This window comes from Cibotium barometz, chromosome 49 (genome assembly GCF_041138505.1).
Source record: "Cibotium barometz isolate CiBa-2024 chromosome 49, ASM4113850v1, whole genome shotgun sequence".
Classification (NCBI taxonomy): Eukaryota; Viridiplantae; Streptophyta; class Polypodiopsida; order Cyatheales; family Cibotiaceae; genus Cibotium; species Cibotium barometz.
In genome coordinates this window covers 45,584,202-45,594,781 of record NC_141094.1, presented here as the reverse complement: position 1 = coordinate 45,594,781, position 10,580 = coordinate 45,584,202, and the positions used below count along the sequence as shown (strand labels likewise).

At 42.9% G+C, this 10,580-nt stretch overlaps 1 pseudogene across 1 annotated transcript; it reads left to right on the top strand.

Annotated features, from left to right (window-relative positions):
- The first annotated feature begins 7,598 nt into the window (after nt 1-7,598).
- On the top strand, nt 7,599-9,237 carry LOC147610639 (xyloglucan 6-xylosyltransferase 2 pseudogene; annotated as a pseudogene). The gene has a single exon (XR_015264022.1). The product of XR_015264022.1 is annotated as a xyloglucan 6-xylosyltransferase 2 pseudogene (transcript).
- Nucleotides 9,238-10,580: the final 1,343 nt, after the last annotated feature.

Here is a 10,580-nt window from a genome sequence, read left to right as displayed (position 1 = left end):
TTCTCTGTCTTTTTTTGGAAATACTTTACTTGTGAGTAAGACAATTTTAAAATCTTGTTGAAATTTTACATTTTAAGCAAAATCTTTTGCAAGATTCCAAATGTTTCTCCCAAGCTAGTAACATGCAATAGTGCTCATGGAGGCAAAGGAATGTAGATACATTATATGCGTTATCATCACACTAACATGGCGATCCTGATTCAACATACTACTATAGCTTTTGAAGGATGGCAAGTTTTCAAGAACCAGTATGAGATGAAGAATCAGGTAAGGATATAAAACCTTGAGAATCAGATTGCATCATTCTGAAGACGAAGAAATAAAGCAGTTCATACCACCATAGATAAATAAAATGCAAGATTAGATAGTGGGGATCACAAAGACTAGTGAAGAACTAGCACACACAAGTGCATCATAGTTTTTCCCAAAAGAATGATAGTGTAATGATCTCACTAAATAAGCAGGTGCATAATACATCTCTTAATTTTAAGGAGTTTAGTATAATGCTCATAGAGGAGATAAAGCCAAAGAGATGGTGATGACACTGCATTCTCTGTAAATCCAAAGAAAGGCAAGGAAAAGGGATCTACTAAACCCAATACTTTGAGAAGAAGAATAAATCAAAGGCAAATTGTTTCTATTATAACAAGCCTGATCAAGTAATTCATGTAGACCCAAGGAAGTAGATGAAAAGAACACCTTTAAGATGAAGAGGAAATCAAAGGTGAATTATTTCTATTGTAATAGGCCTAACCAGGTAATTCATTTAGACCCAAGGAAGCAGATGAAAAGAACACCTTTGAAGAGGGGCTCTAGGAACAATGTTGAAGCAGAGCTAGAGTTGTTTCTGGTAATTGAACAAATCTATGTAAATGCATAACATCACTTGTTGTGGTACACCCGATGGTTCATGGATCGTTGAAAATGGAGCATCCCGACATATGACCAATCAAAAGGGATGGTATAGCTCTCTTAGGTCTATGGGGATAGAAAGATCTAGGTACATAGTTGACCGAGACTTGAAGGTTCTCTTTGATAAGTCTAGAGGTGTAGATGGTCATCATATATGCAAGTGGAAATATTACAAGAGAGGGATTTGGTGCAACAACTTGTATGAGATGTCAACTTTTATAGCCCAAGTCGATGCCGTGTGACAAACAAGCTATGGCATTAAATATTTGGGAACCTTAGTTTTTGTAGTCTTGAAAGAGATGCAAAGGATTGTGGGACAATGTATGTGAAGCTTATACGATGGGCAAGTAGCATTTGGCATGCATTTTCATAAGAAAGTAAGAATCATGCGAAGGCTCCTTTAGATCCTGTCCATGTATATTTTTGTGTTAAAATCTTTATGGTAAAATGCCAACCACTACATTGGGTGATTCTTCCCACATTTTATTAATGATCAATGCCTTCACTTGGAAGATGTGGGTGTATATTCTTTGAGATGAGGTTGAAGCTTTTGGAAAATTCAAAATATGGCATAGTGTGGTAGAGAATTAGATAAGAAAGAGACTAAAGAAGTTTCAAACATGTCAAGGAGGAGAATTCACATCAAGGTGAATTCAATGGCTCTTCAAGGAGGAGAATTCACATCAAGGTGAATTCAATGGCTCTTCAAGGATCATGTGAATTCAATGGCTCTTCAAGGATCCTCTTGATCATGTGATCAAGAGGAGAGACTTCATAGTAGTTGCTTATACTCAACAACAATACTTAATAACAAAATGGTCTTACAGAGCACAAGAATCTCACAGTTACAGAGATGGTGCAGAGTATGCTTGAAGGGAAAGGAATGTCAATGAAGAACTTTTGGGTTGAGGCAGCTAACATTATAATGCATATCCTTAATAAGAGAGTTACACAAAGGTAGTGAAGGGCATGACACCTCAAGAAGCTTATTCTGATAAGAAACCTTTGATTGTATATTTTAAGGCATTTGGTTACGAAGTTTTTGTGTATGTTCTAGAAGACTCATCTAGAACTAAGTGGAATTCCAAGAGCAAGAAGTGGGATTTCCACAACAAGAGCAAGCAGGGTATCTTATTAGGGTACACTTTGGAGTCTAAGGGGTATCAATGACCCATAGGTAAAGAAGATTTAAGTCATGATGTGGTGTTTGTGAAATAGCCTATCCTTCAACAAAGAAGTTGCCTAGCCAGACACAACCACCAATGACAATAGTACCAACTCTATAAGAGGTGGATTCAGTAGATGATAAAGAAGAGAAGCTTGCAGCCAAGGGCCATATCCTAAATGGGGATGAAGTAGCTCTTGGATGGAAAATCCAAGAGCTACTTCATCCCCATTTAGGATATGGCCCTTGGCTGCAAGCTTCTCTTCTTTATCCAAGAGCTACTTCATCCCCATTTAGGATATGGCCCTTGGCTGCAAGCTTCTCTTCTTTATCATCTACTACTGAATATTCGCACATCCTAGAGAATATAGGAGCAAAACAGGGCCTTTGCTCACATTATCAATATGGCCTTGATGGTGGCTGAGATAATGAAAGTAAAGGAGCCAACCAATTTGAAGGAAGCATTAGCAAAATATGAATTAGAGGGGGGTCGTGCAGTCAGCATAACTCAATTATGAGAAATCACACTTGGTATTCCTTATAAAATAGAATATGGCATTGATGGCTAAGATCATGAAAATAAAGGAGATAACCCTAGTTTGGAGAGAGCATTAGCAGAATCCAAATTGGAGGGGAGCTATGCACTTAGATTATGAATCAATTATGAGAAACCACACTTGGGATGTTATGGATCATCCTATAAAATGGAAGGTTACTAGTACCAAGTGGGTTTGGAAGAAAAGAACAATTTTGATGGTACATTGGATAAGTAAAAGGAAAGGCTCATGGTGGTAAAGGGTTTTTGCACCAGTCAAAGGGCTTGAATTTCGAAAGACATTTACCCCCACAATTAGATTGACTACTATTAGTATAGTACTAGCCTTGGACGCTCATGGAAAGTGGCTAATAATGCAAATGGATGTGAAGTCAGTATTTCTGAATGGCCATCTCGAGGAGGAGGTTTGAGGTACACGATTTTAGAAAACAAAGTGTACAAAGTTTGAAAGGCTTTGTATGGGCGAAGACAAAGTGTACAAAGTTCGAAAGGCCCCTCAAGCATGGTACCAACAAATAGATGCTTTCTTTGTAAGTATTTGTCTTTCTAAAATCCTATCGTATATAAATATATATTTTTTCTTTGAGAAGGGCACATACATGAGAAGGGCACATACATGATCATTATCCTATATATTTTCTTTGAGAAGGGCACATACATGATCATTATCCCATATATTTTCTTTGAGAAGGGCACATACATGAGAAGGGCACATACATGATCATTATCCTATATGTGGACAACCTCATTATTATGACCATGAAGATCCAACATGCACAGGAGATGTTGAGTTCAGAGTTTGAAATAATAGCAAACCTTGGGCTTGTGAAGAGAAGATCCAATAGACAAAGGAAATGTTAAGTTTAGAGTTTGACGCAAACCTCGGGCTTATGAGGTCTATGAAATCTTCATTTCTAAATGAAAGTATGCAAGAGAAATTATGAAGGCATTTGAGTGCAAGAAGTCAATGGTGGTTACACCCATGGAGGTTGATATGTGAAGCTATCTTTGGAAGCACATTGAGATACGTTATCATTATGTGCATAAGCTTAACAAGGATGGAGAGGTAGAGCCTGTCTTCTACCGCTATCTACTACATGAATGAAAGAGAATTATACATATATTTTCACAAATGGGAGACATTTGCTGAATCTCTATCTCATTGACTTGGTGTTGGACCAAAGAGGTAGTTCATCACCTACTATAGGTGGACATTGACTAGGGGGGTTTAGAAAAACATTGACTTAATGCTTTAACCTTGTGGTTGTCCCTACGGTGGTAGATGTACTCTATTTGCTCAATGCTCCAACCTCGTGTTATCACTATGGATGACATTAATGGGGGGGTCTGGAAAAGTATTTTCTCAATGCTCCAACCTCGTGTTGTCACTACAGTTGCATCTATCACTATCGGTGATAGATGTGCTCTATTTTGTAAGGCCCCCCTATCTAAGGAGTAGCCATTGTGGAGAGAACTTGAGCACTCGCCAGTTCCTAGTTTAGACATTGGTTGTTATCCAAATGTGGCCAGATGGTTAGGAGATGACTTAAGTCTACTTGGCACTCTGCCAAGTAGGATGCATGCATATGCAGGCTATGTGACCGTCTCGCAGTTGTGAGCACTGGACGATAAACCAAGGACACACTACTGTTCTTGGGTTGTGAGGCCCATTTGAGGGGGGTCTAGATGGTCCCATATAGCCGTGAGAGAACTCCACAAAGTCCTAAGCACACACACACACACACACACACACGAGAGAGAGAGAGAGAGAGAGAGAGAGAGAGAGAGAGAGAGAGAGAGAGAGAGAGAGAGAGCAAGACACAAGAGAGCGATAGTAGATGGCTGAATTTTCTTCTTTCTTATTCTCTTCTCTATAACCATAAACTAAAGAGATAAGAGTACATACTAAATGGGAAAGTAATCTCCTACTACAACATACATTGGTCGGTCCATAGTGTGAACCTAACTATATAAGCTGGCACTATAACTACAAGTTATAACTAGTGATCACTGAGATCAATACGAAGTTAATCAATTGATGTATAGGAAGATTACTACAAAATTAAGATGTGATGATGAGCGAGTTAAAGTAATGACGATTTGTGAACAATGCAAAACGTCGGCCAGCCCCAACCACATGAAGAAGATGTTCTCTACCATGCTACCACACTCATACCACGGTGATAGAGCACAACTTGATGCCCTTAACGCACTGCTATTTTGAGGCCGTCTACTCAGCTCCTCGTCGCATTGCCATCCTCTAGCTCTCTCCGTTTAGAATCCGTCTTGTGAGTAACCTTACCACGCTTTTGGGAACCCTTTTGCATCGGCTCAGAGATGCGTCTCCTATTGTCTGCTGGGTGTTGCACCTTTTTGAGTCACGTAATCGCACCTTTTCAAGTATAGAATATATCTTAGACTTAGAAATTCTATTCTTTCAACACGTGTTCACATTGAGCCAAGGTCGTTTATATAGTGTATATGCCATACTACAGTAATCCAAATGTGAATGTCACAGAACCTGTCATCCACTTGAGACATATCAACCATAATCTCACCAACCAAGTCATTAATGTCTGCAGTACGAGTTGAGCTCGATATCTCAACATGAACATGGGTGGTGGACAAGTGTGAATGTCCATAACTTAAGTTGTATATAAGTCAAAATCTCTACACTTGAAAGGTTTTTTTCACATGCTATTTTCAACTTAGGGATCTCTCTTGCTCTCTTTCCCGTGCTTCTCATTACTCCCTAAATTTCTACTTACATGGTACTTATGAGTGTTCTAGCTCTTATATAAGCTCTTGTCTTATTGGTTTTAGCTTGCGTTTTTTGATTTTTTTGAGATTGGATGTGGGTGAGTAGGAGAAGATTATATTGGCGTCTCTTGAATAGGTTGCAAGCTTGGGACTCTCTGAACTTAAGTTAGGGTGGAGCATAAGCATGGAAAGAGAATGAAGCAAGGGACATGAAAGAGATTTATGTATAGGAGAGAAAGAGGAGATAACATTAAGAAGTGTGGGGCTAAAAACAGGATTTGGGAAAAGGATTGTGAGAGTCCAATGGTAGAGAAATGTTCATTGCATCTTGTCTTGTGTTTTGCTTGGAGATGGAGTAAGCACAAAGAACTTGAGAGAGAAGAAAGGAGGAGAGGAGCATAATAGAGTAGACTTGGCACCTCAATACACAACCTTTGACTACATTCATCATCTCACCTTACACTTGCGCACTACCACTTGCAACCAGCTACACTTCCACTCGAACTTGCAACCACTCGTATTCGCAACCTTTGACTACATTCATCATCTCACCTTACACTTGCACACTACCACTTGCAACCAGCTACACTTCCACTCGAACTTGCAACCACTCGTATTCGCACTTGCACTTGCACTTGTACTCGTGTCTTTATTACTAGACATCACCATCATCAACATGTTGGATATAACATTTACATGCAACCTTTTCCCTTTTCAAAGTCCCAAATTTGTATGGGGATGATTGTCTAGAATACGAGAAGAGGCTATAGTAGTGATCTCTTGTAGCTTCATTGCCCTAGCACTTTTGGGGACATATGCCACCTCCCAAATGAACATAGGGGTAATTGCACACTTTTGAGATATAGGCGAATTACATACCTTTGAGACAAATGGCTGATATCAATGTACCCTTCACGCAGTTGCAAAGCACATGGCTAGTGACTATAGTCCATAGCCCTTCCAAGAGAGGGATAAAAACTTATAGGTAGGTACCAACATGGCTAGTGACTATAGTCTATAGCCCTTCCAAGCACATGGCTAGTGACTATAGTCTATAGCACTTCCAAGAGAGGGGCAAAAACTTATAGCTAGGGGTGACTAGTCTTTCCAAGAGAGGGACAACCACCCTTCCTTCTCCTTGCTTGGATGGCCACCTTGATTACATTGCCTAGAGTCGCCATAATCCTTTTAGCCCCTTAGGATTGCTTACTTGTCTCCTCACATTTTTACATCACGTTGAATTGCTCGTTTCTCCTCTCATAACATGCACTTTGTTACAATGTATATTTACCAAGGGATCTTACACATTGCCCATGCCTCTGTCACTTTTGTTGCTGCAAAAGAGGATGCTCGTTGTTTGTTTCCCATAGATGGGCCCTCTAGGCTGCCCATGAGGGATTTCTGCCCCACCATGGTGGGCAATGTGCAAAGGGTCTAGCCTCAACAATTAAGGTAGCACTCCTATAGCCTACCCTTTGGGTGTCAGGTATGCCACGAGCCTAGAAGGGACCTTCCATTAGGGTTGCCTTTTGCCTGTCAAATTTGACGAGTAAGGGATGAGACTCGCAAGTATTTCACCATTTAAGTGGAATATATAAGGGGTGAGGAATTTTTTTTGCAAGTTTTTTTAATGTCCAAAAGACCCAAGAACGTTCAAAACAAAAATAAATATGTGTAAACCCTAAGTCAAATACTGGAAGTTTCATATACAAAAGTTGTAATTAAATAAATGTGTAGACATGTATCAGGTACTACCTACATCTAGCGTCATGGCATAGAGTATGTGTATTGTTTCTGCGTTGAACGTTGGGCCTGCTCTACAACAACATGGCTGGCTGTGAGTGCTGGGCACGAGAGGAGGAGACAGCCAGGTTTTAGGTGTTCGTAAAATAGAATGGGCTGTCAAAAGCCTGGCATTTGTGCACGTAGGCGACAAACGAACCCATCACTCGACGCCACGGTAGCAGCACGGCCCTTTTTCCATGCCCACGTATGTAAACATCCCTGTTCAATCTACTTCGGTATGTACGGACTCACATGGAGGCGGGCCTGCCTTTTACGTGGCTGCGACACGTCAGCATACCACCCTGGGATCGCGCAGTCGGCAGCTTGGCGGTTTTTGCACGCAACGGAGTCTGGAGAGTGTGCTTTGAAAACTGGTAACCGTCCGATTTATTAAAAAAAGCTTATTTTCGGCGCGTTTGTGCACAGACTCCACAGTTCAGCGGCCAGCCTGGGCCCTTGGGCGGCTTCCTCCACGCAAGCCTCTTTCCCTCTTTACTGCACCCCCTGTTCTGCTCTCTGCTGTCTCTCTCTCTCTCTCTCTGCTGTCTCTCTCTGCGTTGCGTTTTGCTTACAGTGGAAGCTCTGCCTTGCGTCTTGCCCCTTGCCTCTGCCATTCATCTCTCGCACTCCTGCAATGCGAGTGCACAGCTTGAGTATCGGGTTGCCTGGTGGCTTCCGAGCCAGACAATCCCAGCGCGCCATGCAAAACCTCCTCAAAATTGCCCTTCTCTGCTGTGGTTTCCTCATGTTTGTCCTGCTCACAACCTCTGTGAGCCTCAAGAAGCCCGCCGCTGACGCGGAGTCTGCATCAACGGGCGGCGACGCCGGCCGCGAGCAGCTCCCTCACAGGCTGCTTGCCGCAGAGGAGAGAGCAGTTGCAGGCAGGAAGGATGCATCTAGAACCCTCTCAGTGGCCAAATCGAAGAAATCTCAAGAAGATGATGATGCTGCTGATGAGGAGCCCCCTTCGAAAGAACCCTACTCTCTGGGCATGAAAATCTCAGACTGGGACGAGCAACGCATGGCCTGGCTTGCCAGAAACCCTCAGTTCCCCAACTTCGTCAAAGGGAAACCTCGCATTATGCTTGTTACAGGCTCCCAGCCCGCCCCCTGCGAAAATGCAGTGGGAGACCACTACCTGCTCAAGTCCATCAAGAACAAAATAGACTACTGCAGGCTCCACAACATAGAGATCTTCTACAACATGGCTCACTTGGACACAGTCATGTCAGGCTTCTGGGCCAAGCTCCCTCTTCTCCGCAAGCTGATGCTTTCACACCCAGAAGTGGAGTGGATATGGTGGATGGACAGCGATGCCATGTTCACGGATATGGTGTTTGAGCTGCCCATAGAGAAGTACAAGGACTACAATGCGGTCTTCCATGGCTGGGATGAGCTTGTGTACAACAAGAAGACATGGATTGGGCTAAACACGGGCAGTTTTCTGATAAGGAATTGCCAGTGGACGCTAGATCTGCTGGATGCATGGGCGCCCATGGGGCCAAAGGGCAAGGTGAGGAACGAAGCAGGGAAGCTGTTAACGAGGTCGTTGGAAGGGAGGCCGGAGTTCGAAGCAGATGATCAGTCGGCGATGATCTATCTTCTGATAACGCAGAGGGCGAAGTGGGGGGAGAGGGTGTTCTTAGAGAGCGCGTATTACCTTCATGGGTACTGGGTCATACTGGTGGACAAGTATGAGGAGATGATAGACAAGTACCATCCGGGCTTGGGCGATGATAGGTGGCCGTTCGTCACACACTTTGTGGGCTGCAAGCCCTGTGGGAAAGGGACGGACTACGCCGCCCAGCGCTGCATCAAGCAGATGGAGCGCGCCTTCAACTTCGCAGACAACCAGATCTTGCAGATGTATGGCTTCCAACACAAGCATCTGGGCACGCCGCGAGTGAAGAGGATCCGCAACGACACCGACAGGCCCCTCGATTTCCAGGACGAGCTCAAGCTCCTCCGTCGCTCGTCTATCACCACCACCACCACCTCCTCAGCCAGCCTCATGTAATCTGCTTTTTGCATACTTAAACAAGCAGGGTTTTGCTTCAAATTGCGATTAATCTGTGATTTCTTCGTCTCTTCCGTAGGGAAGGGGATACGATGGTAGTGTATGTGGCATGAAGGTAGTGTAGGTGCTTTGGACGTGATAGGAGCAGAGCACCAACATTGCCGTGGCATGGAGATTGTGCTAGTGTAGGGGATGGTGGTAGTATGGGATGATGGTTGTGTAGGTGCTTTGCACGTGCACCATTATTGCCTTGGCATGGAAACCATGAGTCCCGTGTGTGTGAGAGAGATGGGTCACTCAAAAGTCAACAGTCGTAGCCGACTAAGGGTTGTGATTGCAATCCATAACCCATCTCGTGACATTGATCTGCATTTTAGGACCTCTGCTTTAGGTTCCTTTAGTGGGAAACGAACGCCAGTTTTTGTGTGTGTGTGTGTGTGTGTGTGTGTGAAACTGTCTAATAATCAAGGGTAGGTACTAACGAGGCCCCCAAGACTTGAACACAAGACCAACACAAGACCTTGGGAGTAGAGACCCAACGCTCTACCAGCCCTCATCCCGACAAAAGAGAAGGCAAGCATAGCCATACCTAGAGCTGTACAAGACCAAAGGAAATATAAAAGTGAAAACTTGTGTGATGCGATTATACATGCCCGTGATTTGAAGGTGTCCTTGTAAGTTTGGTTCACCAATTATCAAAAAGTATATTAGAACCTCTTCCTTGTATTATGCATGAAAGGCCTACCATCATCACCCAAGTCATAATATGTGCAAACCCCTCAGGCTCCTTGCCCCCCATGACTAGGTGAAGACGATCCACGACACCCAAAGCACTCACCAAATAGAATGATGATGATCATTATCCCAGTGGCGATGAGAGACAAAACCACGTTGAGAGTCCTTGCTCTTATGGAAGACGGATATGTTGAGATATTAACCACTTTGTATGTTAACATGGTTTCACTTGGCCGCCCTATCATAAGGTGCTCTACCATCTTACATGCTTGAATGGGCACGTACGACACTTGAACATATAAAGCAACCTTACCTTGTGCTTAATGTCAAATAGGGAAAGTCTAAGGACTTTGCATACATATCATTTTGGTTGGCCTAGTGTAAAAACTAGTCACTTGTATGTAGTTATTTTTGACAATAAACAATACGCAACCATTCCTGTTCAATAGATTACTTCTGGTCTCTTCTCTTCCTGCTTCTTACTTGCATGTATGCTATTAAATCTCGCTTGCTTGATGGATGCATGCTATATAGGTTTTCCTCTTGCACTAGCTTCCTTTTAACCATCATGGAGGATCATCTCTATTTATGTCCATTATTTTGTTCTAGTTTTGTTTAGGTTAATCATTCCTAGTACATGAGTGGGGGTC